The sequence below is a fragment of the Petaurus breviceps genome, unplaced genomic scaffold, assembly GCF_028583685.1.
Source record: "Petaurus breviceps papuanus isolate PSGF00001 unplaced genomic scaffold, PetGlider_PUasm1.0 79, whole genome shotgun sequence".
Classification (NCBI taxonomy): Eukaryota; Metazoa; Chordata; class Mammalia; order Diprotodontia; family Petauridae; genus Petaurus; species Petaurus breviceps.
The window spans coordinates 13,764,317-13,785,732 of record NW_027186523.1 but is presented as its reverse complement, the minus strand read 5'-3'; the positions used below and the strand labels follow the sequence as shown (position 1 = coordinate 13,785,732).

Here is a 21,416-nt window from a genome sequence, read left to right as displayed (position 1 = left end):
AATGATGAAAGACAACCAAAGAAAATGGGAAGGAATAGTCAGACAGGTGGTTGGAGAATTGAAAGGGAGGAGTGTCAAGAAAAGCCAGAGATGGGAGAGCCATCATGCACGCGAAGACAGTCCACGGTGTCAGAGGAAGCAGAGGGGTTGGTAAGGATAAGGAGGGAGGCAGGGCTATCACACAGAGCAATTAAGAAGTTCCTGGGGCCTTTGAAGAGAACAGGACATAGGAAGTCAACCTGCAAAGGGCGGAGGAATAAGTAGAGAAGGGACAATGGCCAAAATGGCTGTTATCGTCCAACTATTCACATGCAGCAGTGCATACTTTTCCAATCATGTTACAATATTTTATATCCTAGATGGTGGAGAATCAGCTATGTTTCTAAACTTCTTTTGGGAAAGGCCTCTCCCAGTTTTGTCCTGGTTTGGACATAAGTTAAATTAGCTTTTGAGAGAGATTTTTCTCATGTTATCTAATTCTAATTATAAATTCTCCCTCTAATTTTATCATCCAGGGACAGGGTAACAGAAGGTAACTAAGTGGTACAGTGGACCAAAAACTGGACCTCAAGTCAGGAAGACCTGAATTCAAATCTAGTCTCAAACACTTAATAGCGGTATGACCCTGGGAAAGTCACTTAATCCCTGCCACAGTTTTTTCATTACAAAATGGGAATAATAATCTCTCTCTCTCTCTCTCACATTGTAAGGATAAGATAATATTTATAAAGTGCTATATAAATGCTAGCTAATTTTATTCTTATTGGAGGCAGCTAAGTGTATCAATGGATAGAGCATTGGGCCTGGAGTCAGGAAGACCTGAGTTCAAATTTGATCTCAGATACTCACTGCTGTGTGATACTGGCCAAGTCACATAACTCCTGTGTGTCTTAATCCACTGGAGAAACAAATGGAAAACTACTCCAGTATCCTTGACAAGAAAATCCCACATATAGTGTTGGCATGCTATGGTTCACAGGGTACAAAGAGCAGGACACGACTGAATAACAACAACATTATTGTTATTAACCCCAGGAATCATTTAGGCAGCTTTTCTGGTCACCAAAAACAATCCCTGGGACACTAGAGCTGAGGATGAGGATAAAGTTCTGTGAGAAGAAGAAGAGAGACATTGGTTTTCCTATAATTCTCTTTTTCACTGACAAAGATGAAGCAAACAAAGAGCTTTCCTATTCTGGGTATATTATCACCCGCTGCCAGTAACTGAACTCTGACCACGGGGTGTATGGACACACATTTTCTGTCTTCAAAGCCCACCAACAACTTAGAAGTATGAAATCTGCTTTATTGCTTTACTTTTTTGGACTAATAAAATAAGCACGTCAAAAGAGCTAAATAATGATTGTGTCATGAGTGAATCCTGTATTCTTTTAGCAAAGTGATGGAACCCTAGCAGAAAAATTCAATTCAAGATCCATTCAAATTCAGGACATCAGCAAAGTCATCATGTTGTGAATTGAAAATTCCTTTAAACACCGCCTTTGAATTCTAAGGGGCTGCCAGATCAAGGGAGTGTAGCCCAGCAAGGCTAAATGAGTGAAGTCCTGCTCTGGGTTTTTGCCCCCTTTCTGTGAATGAACTTCTCCTTTGTATGCAACATTTGTAAGCAAAACAGGTGCCCAGCTGTATACAAGCTTGGAATTTCAATTGGGATGCTGGCTCCTTGTCAAAGTAGTACAGCTCATGCCAGTATAAGCCAGGGGAGGGCTTCTCTTTTTCTCTCCACTCAATTTTAAATATTACACCATTACAGCCTATTATGGGAACTGTGGTATAAAGGATAGCGGGACCAGCCTTGAAGTCAGGAAGAGCTGGGTTTAAGTCTTGCCTCTGACACATACTGGCTGGGTGACCAAGGACAGATAAGTCAATGAACGTCTTGATGGCCTAGGCATGTCTGCAAAACTGTAAATTACCAAAAAAAACCCCCACCCTCAAACAAACTGTAAATTACAGATACACTGCAGATTTGCCTAGATGGAAGGTGTTTCTACATTAGGCTATCCCTACGCCAATGAAATCCCAGGGGTAGAACCAATCCCAGTTCCCTCATTCTCACACCTTCTTACAATATACAGTAGTTGTCAAACTGAATTATATTTTTTTGTCCCTTGATGACTTTCTTGCATTATATGTTTTTGTCTCAGAGTTATTCATTCATCCTAGCCAAAACAAATAATTACAATTTCTACCAAGTAAGCAAGGTTTCAAAAATAAAAATAATCCAACCACAGTTCCATTTCATTAAAACTAGAGGAAATTCCATACTAATTTTTTTAAAGGAAGTGGAATATTTTTCCTCTTTTTTGGGCTTGTAGATAACTATGGAGATTGCCACCTGTGTCCGGGGGGTGACCAGACCTAACTTGAGACTGGGCTGAGTTATTACTAACAAGCATTGATAATACATTTTCTGCTGGACACTATGCTAAGTGTTGATGCAAAGATAAAAATGAAATACTCCCTGCCCTCAAACAGTTTAAATTCTCTTGGAGGAGACAGAAAAAGGGGAATGAGCCTGTAATTCATTACCACATGAAGCTCTCAGTAAGGAGCTCCTGCCAATGCCAAGTCTGGACCTTCTCTGTGACTTGTTGCCTAGAGCACCAAGAGACCCAGTGATTTGCCTCACATGATACAACCAGAATGGGTCAGAGGTGGGTCTTGAACCCAGGTTTTCCTGGTGTTGAGGCCAGCTCTCTCTCATAATACCCTGCTGCCTCTTATTAGGATCAATAAAATTTAGAGAAACCAATAAATACCAAAAATATAGACAATAAGATACAAGGTGACTTGGGTCACTGGAAGATGGCACAGTGAGGTGAGTAGCAGTTAAGAGCATCAGGAAAGATGGCATGGAGGAAGCTTTGAAGGAGATTGTGTATTCCTGAAGAGGTAAAGGGAAGGATGGCTCAGACAATCCCCAAGGCTCCTTCTAGCTCTGAAAGTCCATATTTTGGGATTATCATCAAAGTTGGAACTTTTCAGAATATCATCATAGACCTCTATAGCAATCTTCTAGCCTAACTCCCTCATTCTGTGAGAGATGATAAAATTATAACAAGGGCTAGACATGATCTGGGGAGGCTTGGAATATTCTTATTTATTCAGAGCAACAGATAAACGTATAGCCTTATAACCTTACTCGGGGAAAACTGTATATATTCTGCTCTGGATATGACCAAATAGGCCACACACACTTTAATTTTATTTCTCCCTCAGTTTCTTGCATAGATATATCTACCTTGAAATCTAAAAATGGAACTTCTACTTTCAAAGTCATCAGCTATCCAATACAAATGCCAGGTCCTATAGAAATCAACTTTTAATGACACTACATCCAATTAGCTTAGTTTTATAGAGTTTGATATAATTGGCACCCTGATGTAAAAAGTATTACCATCTGGCCACCAACTAGGAAGCAAAGAAACAATCCGTTGCCATTCTAATCACAGTATATTACAAGTACTCTATAGTTTGTAATATAAGGTATAATTGGAAAGGAATCCCAGTGGAACCCACAAAGGCAAACGACAGACCTGATCTTCAAGACATGATGTCTGATTTCCTTTTTGTTTGGGGCATGTGCTGGCGATCAGATCTGTCTGACATACCTAGATTAGCCATGCTCATTCTCTGGCCCTTAGGAGAGTAGGTAGGCTGGATCCTTGATAGCAGCTTTGTCCCAGCAGATGAAAAATCATCACAAAGGGCCCAACAGCTTCATCATTTCCTTCTCCTCCACCCCCAACTCTTTGTACCTCATGTGCCTTTCTGTTAATTGGCCACAAGTCCTGGGTTACTGTCAACCTTTGGATGCACCAGGGAGTTATCATAGATGAGCCATACTTTGTCACTCCTGTCCCCTTGTGAATAAAAATGCTCACTCTAAATGTCCTCTGCCTGGAAAATTGAGGTCTTATTTTTGACCTAGATTAAATCTACTGCATTTTCAAACCTTTTGGGAAAGCAACTGAGGACTAATGTGCACAGCTACATGTACGGCAACACTTCCTCACCCATTATTATGTAAATTCCAACTAAAGCAGAGACACAGATAGAAAAGATAGCAAGGGCAAAATTGCTGGAATTTGCTTTTTTCCCCTTGCCTGGTTCTCTGAAATAAGCCACTTATGTTAAGCCATTTTAAATGTCTAATAGCTATAAAAGTATCTGAAGAATTTTAATGTCAGGTTCCCCTCCCTTCGTTCCCTCCCTCCCACCCCCCCCAACCCCCCAAAGGACAATCATAGCTTTTAGCCGCTTCTTGAACTCTCGTACTCCATGCTTCATAAATGCCAAGTTCATGGCTAATGTGACTGTCTGTCAAGGCACTGTGGGAAATGGCATGAAGAAAGAGGCACTTTCCCTTTGTTAGAAATAGAGCATTTGACTTTTGGAACAGGAAACAATAAGAAAACAATTGATCTGATGCACTTGAAAAATTTATTTTTTAAGCCTGATTCTAGAACAGTTGAGGAGAGAAAGTCATCAGGTATTTAATAAATGTTGAAAGGAGTTGAAAGGGTCAATTATTTAATACAATGCCTGGCACACAGTAGGCATTTAACAAATGCTTATTGGTAGACTGAACTCTAAAGAGTGCTATGTCTGAGGTAAGTATAATAAGCCAATAAGAAGGCCTCCATGATACTGCCTTGTACATACCTCAGAAACTCAGTAGGACTGGGCCTACTGACTCACTCTATGCTAAACCTCCATAGGAATCTCCCCAGCATGGCAGAGTACAGATTAATGATGTCAACAGTAAATGCTATTCCTTCTAGAGTGATAAGGTACCTCAAAGATTTCTGCCAGGGCTTCATTTCTGTATAGTAATTCTCTATAACACTATTTGCTACAGGCTGAAATGGGATATAAGGTCAGTCTGTTTTGATCTCACTACAAGGGGATACAGTTATTAAAGTATCTCATTACAAAACTTGTCTGGGCTCATTGATTCCGCTACTTCTTGACCCATTCTTTCCCCAACTCCTCATAATGAAGTTACAAGTGACTCACTATCATCAAATGCAGTCCTTATCCTCACTGATTTCTCTCCATCACTCAACATGTTGATTTTGGACACTTTCCCCTTGCTTGGTTTCAGAGACCCAATGTTTTCCTGAAATTCTTTCTCCTTCTCTAACCATTTCCAGCCTGGGCTATTATACACCCCTTCTTAGTCCTAATGTCAGTTTGGTTTTTGCAAAATCTTTATATTTATAAATATAGAATGAGACCACCAATTGTTGATGGAAGACATTTGTAAATTTGATAATCAGAGGTAAATGAAGAAACTAAATGCATGGCTGTTTTGGTGATACAGGACACTCTTTTCAGTTTTGTTTTGTTTTCTGTTTTGTTGTTGTTGAGTTGTTTACAGTCATGCCCGACTCTTCATGCAGGGTCAGGAAGATGAGTCTTCCTGACTCCAGGACCACTTACATGACCACTGAACCACTTATATGGCAGCTAGGTGGTACAGTAGACAGAGTGCTGGGTCGGGAGTTAGGAAGATCTGAGTTCAAATTTGACCTCAGACAATTACTAGCTGTGTGACTCTGGACAAGTCACTTGCTCCTGTTAACCTCAGTTTCCTCATGTGAAAATGAACTGGAGAATGAAATGGCAAATCACTCTGGTCTCTTGGCCAAAAAAAAAAAAAAAACCCAAACGGGGTCACAAAAAGTAGGACATGACAAAAACGACTGAACAACATTGTGTTGTATCCTCCTACATAGGCCTGGCCGTGTCATTCTGTTGGCCCAAGAATTTTCGGTAGCTCCCTTTGCCTCTACAATGAAAGACACATTTCCCCTTTTGGCATATAAAGACTTTCTTTCCAAACTGAGTGTCATCCTCAGCTACTCACTCTCTTGCCACTTACATCTCCAATCAGTGGTCAAGTCCTGTTGTTTCTACCTTTGTAACGTCTCTTGTATACGTCCCCTTGTTTCTTCCTACACAGCAACAACCCTTATGCAGGCCCTCATTAACTATTGCAATAGCTGGCTGGTTGGTCTCTCAGCCTCAAGTCTCTCCCTATTCTAATCTGGGGTCATCTCCAATCCTCCTGATCTATATCTGGCCACTGGACCCAGACAGCTCTGGAAGAGAGAGTGAGGCTGGTGACTTTGCACAGCTTCTCCCTCACTTACATCCAATTCACTTGCAATTCACAGCATCACCTTCCTGATATCCCGGTCCTCTTAGAGAATGAAGGACAAACAACGACTATTCTCACTTGTCCTCTCCTCAGCCACACTGATCTTCCTACAAGGCAGATCTGACTATCTTGCCCCTCTCCCCCACTCCTCCTTCTGGTGGCTCCCTAACACCTTCAGGATCAAGTATACAATCTTCTTTTTGGCTTTCAAAGCCCTTCACAGTCTATCTAGCCTTTTCCTACTCTTCCAGTCTTCTTTTACCTTACTCCCTTCCACACACACTGTGATTCGTTGGCACCAGCCTCCAGCTGTTCCTTGAACAAGACAGTTCATCTCTGGATTCTGACAGTTTTCATTGACTGTCCTCTATGCCATTTCCACCTTTAGCTTCCCTGGTTTCCTTCAAGTCTTAGCTGAAATGCACCTAAAGCCTTTCCCAGTCCTTCTTAATCTTAGTGCCCTCCCTCTGAGACTCTCTAATTAATCCCGAATATAACTTGTTTGTACACGGTTATTTGTGTGTGATTCCTCCCATTAGAATGTGAATTCCTGAAGAACAGGGGCTGGGTTCTTTTGTTTGTTTTACTGGTTGGCCTTTCTTCCTATCCTTAACATAGTGCCTGGTACACAGTAGGCACTTAATAAATGCTAGCTGACTAACTTAATCACCTGGCTCCCAGCCTCTCTTTCCGAGTTAATTGCACATTATTACCCTCCACACACTCTACATTGCAGTCAAAATTACCTCCTTGCTGTTCCCTATACATGACATTCCAGCTGTGCACATTTCCACCTTGGAATTCTTGGCTCCATTCTAGGCTCATGAGAGTCAAGAGACATCTCTCATCTTCTCAGTTGTCGTCTGACCTTGTCAAAATTATCAGGTGTTTTGTTTATCTGTTTTTTGGGGGGAGTAATATATTTTATATTTGATTACATGCGAGCGTTTTTTTCTTCTCCATTCAATTCACCTTGTACAACTGGGCCATGATTTATAAGTTAATACTGATAGCATTATGGGTATCTTTTCCAGTAGGTAAATCTCTTATCTGGACCAATGCTTCCCATGCAAGGAATTTATCTGTGTAGGCAAGCATGAATTGATGTTACAGTGATTATATACAGCAAATCTATATCTTCCCCTGAACAGCAGTCTTGGCAAGTTTGTTGTTTGTTTGTGTACTGTGGGAGATTGGGGGGGGGGTGGGCGGTGCTGGAGGAATGGCACCCTTTGTTTCAGAATTCCCATACTGTCATGTGGATCCAAATACAGACCTCAGAGAATTTTCTTATAGATGCTAGAAAGATGAAGAGAAGATCTTGTTTTTTTCTGTTTCACCAATAGTATTTGTTCTGCATGTACCCAAGGAAACATCTATTAATTACCTTCTCAGGGGTAACTGTTTATATCACAACAGTTTGTATTTAAGCAGCATTTTCTCCCAGACAACTTCAGGCCTGGATAGGCATGACTGAGTTAAACCTTCCAGAGTCCCCGTAAATCACATACAATGCAACAAGGGGCAGGTCATGTTATTTCTATTTTATAACAGAAGAAATGAGGCAAGGAGAGCCAGATCAACAAGCCTGAGAAACACTTAACTACCCAATGCCAAATCCTAGACAGAAGAGAGGGCAAGGGGGCCTTATTTGCAAATGATGACTGTACCCCTTTAATGGGGTTTGGAATTGATTTGTTGTCTTGTTTTCTAAAGTAATTACTGGGAGCTAGCCAGTTCACCCTTCAGAAGGGCCTCAATATTGTAGGCTCAGTTGGCTTTAGTGGAATCATTTTGATGACTTTCCTCTGGAGTATAATGATATTTACCTCAACTATATAGCTTCCTGTGCTCCCAAAATGCAAAAAAAAAATATAACATAGCCCTGAACTGTTCTTTTCTACTGAGCATGCCTGGTTTTACTGCTGTAGAAGGAAGACTGCTGATTTCACTTCCCTTGTATGATGAAAGCAACAGAGGGAAGGAGGAGGAAAGATTGGTGTCCACATGGAGACTTGAAGTAGAGGAGTCCAGGGCTATGAAGGAAAAAAGAGGAGAAAAATGGCATGGGATATAGCATGTATCACCATCATGGATTATATTCCCTATGAGTTAGCTAGAGTTTTACTTTCAAAATCATCACACAGTTAGGAGGCATAGTGACAGAGACAGACACAGCTATACATGGGTGTCTACACAATACTAATTATTCCTTGAATGTGGCATAATGGAAGAAGTCAGAAGACCTAGGTTCAAATTTCCTCCTGGAGTGTCTCCTGTCATGGTTTTTATGACACTGCTCTTGCTTAGTTTTCTTCCTACTTGACCATTCCTCAGTTGTTGGGTTTTGTTTGTTTTTGTTGGAATGTCTCCCAAGGCTCTGTTATGGCCTCTCTCTCCTCTTTTCACTCTATACTATCTCATATCCTTAGTCTTTCCCCCAAGCTATAGTCATGTATCACCAACTGCCTTTTGGACATCTTAACTTGGATGTCCCATAGGCATCTCAAAGGCAACAGGAACAAAACAGAATGCACTCTCTTTCCCCTGCAACCCTCCAGTCTTTTGGACTTCCTTATTAGTGTCATGGGTAATCAGTGCCATTCTTGACTTCTCATGCACCCCATATATTGAACCTGTTGCCAAATCCTAATTTCACAATATTTCTCTTCTCTTCTCTTCTCTCCTCTCCTCTCCTCTACTCTACTCTCCTCTCCTCTTCTCCATCATCTCTCACCTGGGCTACTGCTGTAAGTAGCCTTCTAACTGTTCTCCCTACTTTAATAAGGTGTCAAGGTGATTTTCTAAAGGACAAGTAACCTCTATGATCAGTGAATTCCATGAATTACCTCCATGACCAAATATAAAGTCCTCTGTTTGGCATTTAAATCTCTATGTAACCTTGCATCCTTCCTTCTTACACTTTAGTCCTCTGTACATATTCTATGGTCTAGCTACATTGGCTTCCTTGCCATTCCATGAACACAAGACTACATTTCTAATCTTGATGCCCCAGTGTTAGCCGTCCCCCATTCCTGGAATGGTCTGACTCCTCACCTCTACCTCTCAACTTCCCTACGTCCCTTCAAGACTAGGTTCAAGTACCATCCTTATGAAAACTCTCCTGGAGCCCTCCTTCCAAGCTATCAAACCCTTAATGACCTATATTAATAGTCAAGCCCTGCAACCTAACTAAACTACTATTTAACTCACATTTAAGTCCATAAGAATTACAAGACATTTGACAGTGTCTTTGCTAAAATATTTTACCAAAATCTAGATTTAGCATTTATGCATACATATTACATATATAAACACACAAACAAATACATACACAAACATATATAAACATATATGCACATATCATATTCTCCTTATATATGTAATTGACACTTTATTAAGAAAGACAAGAAAGGAAGTTAATCTGGCATGGGTTGTTTTTGAAGAATCCAAGCTGATTTTTTATGATCACTGCTTCCCTTTTTAATGTTCATTAACCATCTCTTTAATAATTGGTTACTAATTTACCCAGGAATAAAAGTCAAGCTCATAGGTCTTGTCCATAGTCTCTAATCTCTTGTCATTTTTTGATGACATTTCTGTTTCTCCATTCCTAAATTATCTTTCCTTTTCATCCTGATTTTTCATAGATCAGCCAAAAGTAGACTAACAATCACACCTGCAGTTCTTTCAGTATAAGTAGGCCTGATGACCTGAACATATTAGCAATTAGATACTCTTTACTATGTCTGTACTGATATTGAGAATTGACTTGTCATTAGCTGATTCTGTTCTGTCCTTTTCAATAAGAAGGTCATCATTTTGCATGAAAGAAAATAAACAGCTTTGCCCTTTCTGTGTTGTTAGTTATCATTGCCCAATCAATTGTAAGCAGTGGTCTTATCTTTTCTTTGATCCTCTCCTTCCCCCGAATGTAGTAAAAAAAGCAAAATATATACATGCAACCCAAAACCAAAACCCTTTTTGCTATCCTTAGCTTTCTTCCTACCACCTGGTTGTTCTGAGCTATAGCTTTCCTATTATTATTCTTTATTTTTTCTTCTGAAACTGTTTTATATTTATTTTAAAAACATTTTTTCAGTTACATGTAAAAGCAATTTTTAACATTAATTTTTAAAACTTTGAATTCCAAATTCTCTCCCTTCCTCCTTCCCTCCCCCCATTCACACATTGAGAAGGCAAGCAGTTTGATATAGGTTATACATGTCCTATCGCTATTCTTGAAGGACTATGCCATACTTTTGTGCTAATCATGTACATTACCTACTCTTGCTTCCATTTTTGCACATATCTTCTAAAACTCTAAGTGGGTAAGCTCTCTGTGTATTCACATTGGCTTCTTTAGAAAATTGTTTTCCCTTCTCAATAAAAGTTTCCCTTGTGTTTTTCATTGTAGGTTTTCATTCTTGACAGTTTTCCATCTTATTAGGCTGATTTTCCCAGTAGAATTTTAGTCCATGGGATCCTGCCAATCATTTCTCTGAATCTTTAGAAATTTGTCAGACAATGCCAGGCTTTCTGTTCCTTCTCTATCACATGTAAGTTGGAGTGGTCATTTTGCCCTAATATACCATAATTTTCACCTCAGCAGAAGCAGATCTGTGATAGAATTTGACTCTGTTGGTTTCTCTAATTTTTAAAGGATGAAATTAACATTAAGGCAAATTAAATTATTAACTGCTGGAGGGAGCAGAAGAGAGAAAGAGATGGGGGGGGAAGAGAGAGGGAGTGGGGAGAGAGAAGGAAAGAGGGAGGGGAAGAAGAAGAGGGGGGAGAGGGAAAGAGAACAGAAGATATTTAAATTCTCCCATCTCTATATTCCAGGCTTGTAATAAGTTTCTCAAACTCCTTAACTTTCTTTCTGTTTTCATGCTTCTAACCTGATGAGAAAATTCATTATCAGAAATCTAAACCCTATTCTCAGGCAACACTTTCTTATCCAGCTGTTTGCTTCCCAAATCTGCATTTCTCTTCAGTATCCCTTACCTTCAATAGGTAGCAGTGATGAAAATGCCAGCTGTGTCCCTAGGTCTTCAATTTCCTGTCAGAGACTTCATAAACTTTGGTCATGGCTTCTAGGTTCCTTTTGGCATACCCAAGCCCCTTCTCAGATCCTGCCTCTGTCATTTACCACCTGTGTCACTTTGAGCAAGCCACCTATACTACCTGGACTGCAGCTTTCTCATTTATTAAATGAAGAGATTTTTCTAGATGACCCCTAAGCACCTTTCCAACTTTATATATATAACCCTCTACTTATGCAGTTCTTCTCTTCCCAAACTGGCTTTCTTTTCAAGGTCTTAGTTCCTTTAATTAAAATACCTAATGTGTTCCTAATGTCTTCAGATCTTATGCTTTACTAGTCTTTCTGACTTCTTTTGCAGGGTATCAGTGGCCACTTGGGAAGAAAGACCAAGGCAAGATAAAGTAGTTGTTACCAGAATATACAATTCTCTTTTAACACCCCATTGTGCATCAATTCATGGTAAGCTCACTCATATAGTGTTAAATTTATTCACATCAGTTAAGGTAGACTTTATCTTTTAAAAAAGCAGGTTACTACCTTTTGGGTATGATTTCAGGGATAACAGAAAGGTATCCCCTGCCTAGAGAACCCAAACCAAAAAAAAAAAAAACAACTCGTCCTGACTCAGTTTACAGATGCTTGAATATTATGGTCTTTGAGTTTTGTAATTTTTGCCCAAATCTTCTGCTCTTATTTCATACCCTGAAAGATGTGATCATTTGAGGCTGCCAGTTATTCACATTTAAGGCAGAAAGATCAGAGAGCAGACTGTACTAAATGAGAATAATCAGAGACTGTATTGGATTGAGAGGTCATAGAATAACTGAAGACAAACTAATTTTATCACTTTCCCTGCCCCATAGAGTGGGGGGAGGGTGGGCTTTATCCTGAATAGTTAATTTATTGCAAACCTGACATTTAAAACCAAAGTAGTTTTAGAGCATTTTAGAAACGGTAAACACCTTATTAATTATCAAGTCCAGGGCTTAATTTTTTTATATTACATTACATTATATTATGTTATGTTATGTTACATTAGGTTATATATTATACTATGGACCCATTGGCAGACATAGGTGAAGCCTATCTTGGAATGATATTTTTAAATGCTTAAAACTATACATATATATATATGCATGTGATTTCAAAAGAAATTAATGATGTTGAAATAAAATGATAAAAATATTTTAAAAAGTTTAAGGATCCCAGTTTAAGAATACTTGATCCAGTTCCACTGTTTTATTTTACAGATGAGGAAACAACCATTGGCAGAGCCATCCAGGTCTCCAATTGCTCACGTATGCTCCTTCTCTTCCACTGCCTATATAACATGCCATTCTATCTTTCCAGGTAATCAATCAAGTATTTATTGAGCACCTGGACTTCTGGCCTAAGGACTGGGAAGGCTACAAGATGCTCTCCTGCCCTCAAGGTGCTTGCCACATGTAGTTATTAGGTAGAGAAGTAAATTTATCTTCTCCTGCCATGCTGTGGAATGTCTTACCAGGGGGAGGGAAAAAAAAAACCACTAAGATGACAAAGTAAAATATCCTCTCAACTGTGAGGATTAAAGAAATTTCTCTGACTCGTTTGTTGATGAGCAGGCACTTGGCTTCATGCTAGGAAGGTCATGCCATATGTCAAACTTTCTCAAGTCACATGCACCTTGAAGTAGGGTTTCATCCTAAAAGCTTCATTTTTCTCACTTGTTGTCCATGACACAATTATTCTCTTATGAAGCCTTTAGGTGGGAAAAAAGAAAAAGAAAGAAAAAGCAAAGAAATTTCTTGCAGGCTCCTATTTTTCAGCTCAGACAATTCAACGAAGATAGAACTACAACTCTTTGGTGCCTTTGAGTGTAAGGGACACCCTTTAATTTCCTTTATATTTTCAAATGTTTCAAGATTAAAAAAAACAGACAGTATCTTTGAGAAATCGAAATTAAAAAAATTAAGAGGGGATAAAGTGTGAAACTGCTTTACAGTGAGGTTTCAAAATCTCTTAACAACAGATAGATGGATTAGATGGAGCAGCCTTTGCTAGTCTTTTGTTTCCTAATTGTGTAGATGAGTAATAACAATGATAATTTTTCTTTGTTTTTGAAATAACATTTTTACCTCCCCGAAGATCACGGCACTTTATAAGTACAGGCAATTCCAAATTATCTTTAATAATGGAGAAGATCAGCAGCACAGATGAAAAACAGGTGAAAACAAAAGGGTAGAAAATTGAAATCTTTTTTTGGAATTTGTATTTAGAATACATTTTGTGATGAAGGGAGAGTTAATTATGTTTTGCTTAGGCTAATTTTAAAATTGATTTGCAATCCCTGAACAGATGCCAATTTGTACAAGGAAGGTACTTAGATGGACCCTGGGTGGAAAGGGGAAACCAGTTGAGGGTCGAAAAATTTGCTTCTGATAATGCACAAGATTTTATAATCAAATATAGAGAGAATATTGTATACCCTTCATATTTCCTGATATTGAGTGGGAAAGTTTTACATTTTTTATTTGCAGAGAGAAGAAACCAAGGTACAAAGTAATGAGAGTTATGAGATAATAGAAAATAGTATTAGAGCTATGGCTGGAAGACCTGAGTTTGATTCCTGGCTCTATGACCTACATAGTTATTTGCTTGGTCTCCCCCCAATAGGATGTGAACTCATTGAGTGCAAAAACCATGTCCTCACATCTCTTTGTTGGCTCAGGGCTTAGCACAATATCTGTCATAAAGTAAGCACTTAATAAATGATTGCTGATTGACTTATTGGGTGTGCAATCATAGCAAAATGTAAAGCACTCCAAAAATGTAAGCTGGATTTTCTAAAATGAATTCTTAAGCCATATTTACCATTATTAGCCTTAGGAAGAATATGGCCCATAGAAGAAGAGTTTGGATAGGAAGGTAAAGAGGTCTGCCCTAATTTAGATTGGTCATAGGAAATCTGATCCAATCTAAGATCTGTAGCAGAATGATGGTGGTCAGCAGCAGTTATTTACTCTGTACATATTTCCTGGTATGAAATAATGAGTTTTCTGAGGTTGATCCAATTTTTCTATTTCCTAGGTTGCTAATTAGTGCATTGCAGTGGTAATTTAGTAGACTGTGGCAATCAGTCACTAAACAGGTACTGTATCATTGTTACAAAATACATAAAGCACGTCGTCCTGTGCTCAAGATGTAAAGCAAACCAGATAGCAAGTCTCTGAAAATTGAGCCTTGAGAAAAATCTGCCAAATGCCTCTGTTCACTTTTTGTTTGATTTCCCTGGGAACTCTTAAATTGTGGGATTCTGAGAATGCTGCAGGCAGTTGGTTTTGTTCCCTCAGTTTAAGTGATTTAAAGTGACCACCAAAAGGATTCTGAGCTTATTGAGGGAGGAGAAGAGGAGGGCACAAATAGAAGTGAATGGGACCAGTGCTGAATGGAATTTGTAAGAGGTTAAATGATTATTGAAACCTGGTTGCAAAACTTTAGTGAACCTGAAAGAATAAATGTATTTCCAAAGTTAATTGGCCACTAGGGATAACTGGATAAATATTGCCATTTTATGTATGGAATGCAGAAGCTCTGTTCAGTCTTTCAGAATCAGATTTTGTCCTTATTCTCTTGTGTACATTCCACACAGCCCAGATTTTATATCACCAGCAAAGGAACATCCCTGGAGAGAGACTTACCAGATGAGACATTCAGGCCATGCAATCAGGGCATTTTTTTCCCTTGTGAATAATATTTTCCCCAATTACAGGTAAAAACAATTTTTAACATTTGCTTTAAAAAATTTTGAGTTCCAAATTCTCTGTCCCTGTCCCTCCCTCTCTCTCTCTTTCTCTCTCCCCTCTCCTTCCCCCCTCCCTCTCTCTGTCTCTCTCTGTTTCTGTCTCTCTCTCCCCCCACCCCCCCTGGTCAGGGCATTTCTAAGTCATCTGATGTTTAGATTAGTTTTTATCTCATTAGCCTTCATTGGAACTCCTCGCCCTATGGTAAACCATCTCATAATACTATTCTGGAGCATTAAAAACAACAAGAAACCTGTCGAAATTTCTAGTCATCAAATCCAATGTCTTGCCTGTCAGCACCTTTTAAAATATTGATAGTCCTTTTCTTATAACAGGCAACCAGTATGGAGCCTGGAGCTCCTATGCTGAATTTAAAAATGGACAACTTGCAATTAAATATATATTTTTTTGAGGGAAGACACCCTCAGAGGAAGGAAGTCATTCATCAGATCCCCTCATCTAGCCCCAGATCAATTTAATCCAGATTTAAGCAAGTACAATGATATCTAGGGACTGCTGTGTTCAAAGCCTTTGTATATTCATTTTGACATTCCTGGTCAGATTGAGATTGAGAATAAAGCAAGTTTAGGCCATGTCCAAGTTATGACAGGAGAAGTGTTTGACTGTTCCAAAGTGATTGGCAATGTACCCAGAAGGGGAGTGGATGGGGCAAAGACATGATTGGCAACTTAATCAAGGAGAGAAAGAAAATAAAGAAATTTGGGCCAAGTGAAGCATGGCTTCACAGGTTCCTCTATGCTCTTTATGTTAGTACTTTTGGTTTGCTGAGCCCCTGGTGCACCCCTCCCTCCATAAAGATTTATTCATTCTTTCACAAAAAAATTCAGTTGTTATGCACTATGTTACCTACTTGGAGCCACATAGATAAATAAGTTCTATTCCTTTCCCTTAGAGAGTTTACAATCTAGAAAGGGGAATGGGGGATAAATAAATATACACATTTGAATATGACAAATGTATAAAATGAAGTGTCATTAGATGAGATGAAGAATAAATCATTTTCTGTTGAGGGAATCAGGGAGAAAAATTAGTTTTGAGTTAGGACTGCCCTATATTCACTGACTCTGGGGATATAATTAAATAATTTGTGTTTTAATATTTCCAGCTGTAAAAATAGGTATAATAATCCCTGACTCCTTCATAATTCATGGGAATATTGGTAGCTTGAAAGGAGAAAAAGAGTGTACAATCATTTTCCATGGGAGAAAGGGGCAAAATTCATAAAAGATAAAGTTACTCTTCCCTTGTTCCATGTCTCAACCCAACCCCTGGTCTATAGTAATAGTGTTGTGGAAGGAGGTGGTTGCTGTCTAGTCATATCAAAGAAGCCTTGGGTTCAAATCCTATTTCAAAAACTGACCAGCAATGTGACTTTGGGCAACTCACTTAACTTCTCTGGGTCTCAGTTAAACTGTAAAACAGGAGGGCTGAACTGGATTGCCTCAAAGTTCTATTAGAGCATCAGATCTGAAGTCAGAGGACCTAAGTTTGCTATTTTTTCATGTCTGTCAACTCAAGTGAGACCTTAGTTTTCTCATATGTAAAATCGGGGGAATGAACTAAATGATCACTAATGTTCCTTACAGCTCTAAATCTAAAATCTTAAATAGAAAATAAACAAATAATCCTCAAACAATGTTTTGATTGTGATTTCTGAGGGATATTCTTTGTCACTCAGTTTCCTCTCCCTAAAGTCTACCCTGATTCCCTTCTCTGAATCTAATCTCTCAAAAGGACTATAATTCTTTTGCTGCATTTTCACATTCTAACTTGCATTGTATTTATTTGCGCATATGTCTTATCTTCTCTAGGCTATAAGTGCCATTGTCGGGGACCACATATTCTCAACCCCACAGGGCCTTGTGGATAGCAGGTGCTCAGTAAATATTTGGTGAATAAATAAATGAACAGAAATCACGTTGTTACTGGTATGGATTCAAAAGAGCATAAGATCCTTGAGAGTAGGGACCATGGCATCTTTTTGATGGTATTCCCCCAAAACTGGCATTTAATGAATATGTGTTGTTTGATGCAAGGATGGTTATAAACATGTATAGTAACTGCTTTAGAAGACTTCATGTTATTTTGAGAATGGAGGTGAACTCTGCAAACAGCAGTTTACTTAATCCCAAGGGGCTGGGCTGTACCTAGCTAAAATAAAGTTTGTCCTGCCCAAGATTAATCAAAGGTCAAAGAATGAATGTAAGTGACTCATACAAGAGTAGAGGTTCTGCCTCCTGGGTCCTGCCCTGCTCTTGCTTACTATTTGAGAAAGAACTCCATAGTCTCATCCCTCCAAGTCACTTGTTTAGGCTAGGAGTGAACAGATCCCTTTAAACTCCCATCAAAGTACCTGGCAGCTTGCACCAGGGCCATGCAAACTTAACTAAAGCTTCCCTAAGCCTCAAGGAGACACTGGGCAACAATACTGGAGCCTAGTAACCTTTACTCTAAATTCCTATACACAGGTCGCTGTTTCCCTTATAATTCTACAACAAAACCACAACAAGCTGCTGAAGACAGAAAAAGATAACTCCTGCATGTGGCTTTATGGACTGCCTCCCTGCTAACTTAGCTGTGGAATTATTCTTGGGATTTTGTACTGCCAAATTGATCATCTGATGTGAAAACCAAGAGATGACTTAGTGATTACATAACTTTAAAAAATTTCATCAGTCTTAGAAGAGCAGAAAAATCTCTTTGGTGTGGAACAGCAGGCCCAGTGCAACCATGCAGACTGGAGAACAGTGCAACCAGGAATCAGCTGGGGCAAATGTAAATCCATTAATCATTTGCGATTGTTGGCACTAATTTTGGTATTAAACTGGTAATATTTTTAAAAATTTTACTTCCAAATGATCATTTGGAAGCTAATTTCAAAAGATTAATAGCAAACAATACTTGGAAATAAGAATCCTCAGGCAGTGTATTAATACCAAGAAGGTACTGAAATGAATTAATGTCACCAGAAAAGAAAAAAAAAAACCCACTAAGGGTGAAAAAGGAAAAGGACAGATTTTAACCTTGTGTGCCTTGGTAGAGATGGGAAGAGGGAGGGGGAGGGGGAGGCAGAGGCAGGAAAGTGACACTCTGGGTAAAAAATATATGAATTTTTCTTTGTTCTAAGGGCGTATGTCATATAGCTAGTTGTATAATCATGTCACATCCTGTACAATCTGATGGGCCAAGAGATATTCTACTTCTGCTCCACTCCCAGTTTGTATCATTTCATAGGAAAGGGGATCCAGTCTGAAATTCAGCCAACTGGAAACTCAACTCCATCGTGTTGCTTTATTTGCTGGGGCTACCCTGTAATCTGGACACATCTGTATCTTGTGAAGTCCAAGAGAATGATTTTTGTTTTCTTTTTCATGAGTTATGCTTCACGGGAGACTTTTGCAATCCAAAGGGCAACATCCCTCCCAGTGAATGTTTGCATTGGATCCGCTAAAAAAAAAAAAAAAAAACAACAACCAAAAAACCCTTGAAAGCCTGAAATCATAAAAGTGGCCTCTGCTTAAGTTATTCTGAACGTTATAGCAACAAAAGTAACTCACATTTATACAGAACTTTAAGGCTTGCTGAGCCTTAATTCTGTGAGGTAGCTACTTCCAGGAATATCACTCCCATTTTACAGACTACAGGGCAAAGCCTCAGAGTGAGACTGAGTGACATACTTGGGGCCAACTGCAAATCTGGGCACTCAAATTTGAAACCTGGTATCTTCTGACTAGCACCCTTTCCACTATGTCAGCAGCCTAGAGGATCTCTCTCTCTCTCTTTCTCTCTCTCTCTCTCTTGCTTTTTGGAGGGCAGGGCAATTGGGGTTAAGAGACTTGCCCAAGGTCACATGGCTAGTAAGTATTAAGTGTCTGAGGCTGAATTTGAACTTGGGTCCTCCTGACACAGAGCTATGTAGCTGCCCCCTAGAGGATCTCTTTCAGATGTTAATAACCTGAGTGGGTAAGGGTGAGACAGTGATTTGTGCATTTTAATGGAAGGATCCTGGACTAAACCTAGCAAGCCAAAAAATATGGATTAGAAAAAACCCTAGCTCTACCCACAAATATACTTTATGACCCTCACCAAAAATCACTTGTTCATGCTGTGGCTTAATTTTCTTACCTGTAAATGCTAAACAATGCTAAATTACCTCATAGGTTTGAGGGATAGCTAGTCCAACCCTCTTAGTTTAATAGATGAGCACAATTGTTGTTGTAAGAATGACTTATTAAGACAATCGCAAATGTTCTTTCAGATTCTCACCTCAGCACAATTGGGAGGATTTGTAGAGCACTTTGTTAATCTTAAAGCACTATGTAAATGCTAACTTTCATTATTATCATGTTATCTAATAAAACAGTCCAAGTTAGAGTTCAATAAACTACATGAAAATGTAAAGGTTAGGGACATTTGTAGCAGCTATTTTTTCTTCCCCCTTGGGTTGTTCATATACCACAGGAATGGACAAAGGAAGTTTAAACAGACTCTGTTCTACCATGCTTAAGAAAGGTTATTAATATGTTCAATGACTGCATCTGTGAATGAAGATATTCAAAAAGCCATTATGTTTTCAACTTAGGTTAATAATAAGGATATTTTTCCACCCACTCTTCGGTACATTCATAATGGTCTTGGCTTCAAGTGGGAGGCAATGTGGAACAAGGATTAAGAAGAAAAATAACATACAACCTACCAGTGCCAGTTCATATAAAATATTACCAGATTGGAAATGACTATTTATTGTCTCATGAGTTACATCACTATTTATTTCCGGCTTCTTAGAGCTGTTTCTTCCAGCAAGTATGGAAAGCAGAGGGAATTTTGCAAGTACTTGCATATAGTGAGTGATGTTTGGCTTTTTGCCATGGCCAAGTGGTTGTTATTTATGCTCAAAGTATAGACATATATCCCTCTTAGGTAAAGGCGCTTAAGGAGTTTCTTGCCACTCTCCAGGTTATCAGGGACAACGTACAAAACGGAAGGAGTGCTTTGAGGCTAAAAGAAAAAAAAATGAGAGGACAAAGGGGAATCTTGACCTGTGTCAGGTAATTGGAGGGAGGAGAAAGGGAAGAAGAACCCTTTTGGTGTTGGAGATTTGGAGATATTTGGAGATCCTCTCAAAAGGAGATGGACCCTCTGAGAGGAAACAGCTGCTTGTATGCCCTCCAAGAAACAATACACGTGTATCCAGAAATTCTGTCAGGCAAGAGAGATCGTTTAGTAAAGGTCAACTGAAGAAGACAGGGAGTGGAGGTTGGTGACTAACTGCTAAGGGGTACAGGAAGTCAAAGTGAAATGAACAAAAAGGGGAACTCCACCATCATCCTGATGCACATAACTACAACATGAAAAAGAATCCCCCAGGATTTATTAACCTTGAAGACTACTGTCCATTTCTGTTAGTTCACCTAGAAATTATTGCTTAGGATGATGGAGTTCTTGGACAAGACACTGAAAATATTCAAATCACTCTTGACAGTCCAGGCTTCAGAAGGGAAAGACCAATTTGGAAAGTGGACAGTCACTTAAGAAGATGGTGGTTTAAGGAGGGACTTTGGGTTTATGGACCACAACTTAAAATATAAGAAATAAAGGTTCTTGGACAGGGATGGAGTGCACCTAATAAGGGTTAGTAAGAATGCATTTGCCTGGACTTTTGCAAACTGAATCCAAATGACGACACCAGAAAGTAAGGGATAGGGGAGAACACTATAATATCCAGATACCATAAAATAAAACTGTAATGTAGGAAAAGAAATATGGCATAGAAGTCCAGAAATTCAAAGACAGTGAAATCTAATAATGGAGACAATATTTTGTTTAAAAAAAAAAGCCTCATGTAAGGAGATAAATTTATCCTTAAAATTACCACTGAAACTTTGCTGAATAAGATCCACATCTGGAGGAACTATACTGAACTAATATATCACCTGGGCAAAAGAGTAAATAGATGGAAAGTTGAGAAAGCAGATCACAAGCTTGGCCAACTCAACATGAATCAATAGTCTAAGATGCAGCCAGGAAAGGGAAAACTGGTCAGCCTTCATGAAGAGAGACATAATGTCTAGGACTACACAGGTGATTGTCCTGCTCTAGTCTCCTCTAGTCAGGTCACAAAAAAATTCTATTCAGTTCTAGGAATTCAGTTCTAAAATTCTAAAGGAATTTTAGAAAGACATTGACAAATCAGATGATGGATAGAGGAGGATGACCAGGATGGCAAAAGGTTTTGAGAGGTCTCCAATGAGAACTGATAGAAAGAAGTGGGCATGTTTAGCCTGGAGCAGACAGGAGCTGTTTAGGGGTGGGAAAAGGGAATGATCCTTACCTTCAAGTATGCGAAGGGCCATCCCTTAAAAAGGGATTAGATCTA

At 39.1% G+C, this 21,416-nt stretch overlaps 1 protein-coding gene across 40 annotated transcripts in view; it reads right to left on the bottom strand.

Annotated features, from left to right (window-relative positions):
* Nucleotides 1-21,416, bottom strand: part of LOC138175830 (CUGBP Elav-like family member 2) — a 696,702-nt gene that overhangs the window by 153,670 nt on the left and 521,616 nt on the right. The window lies entirely within an intron of this gene.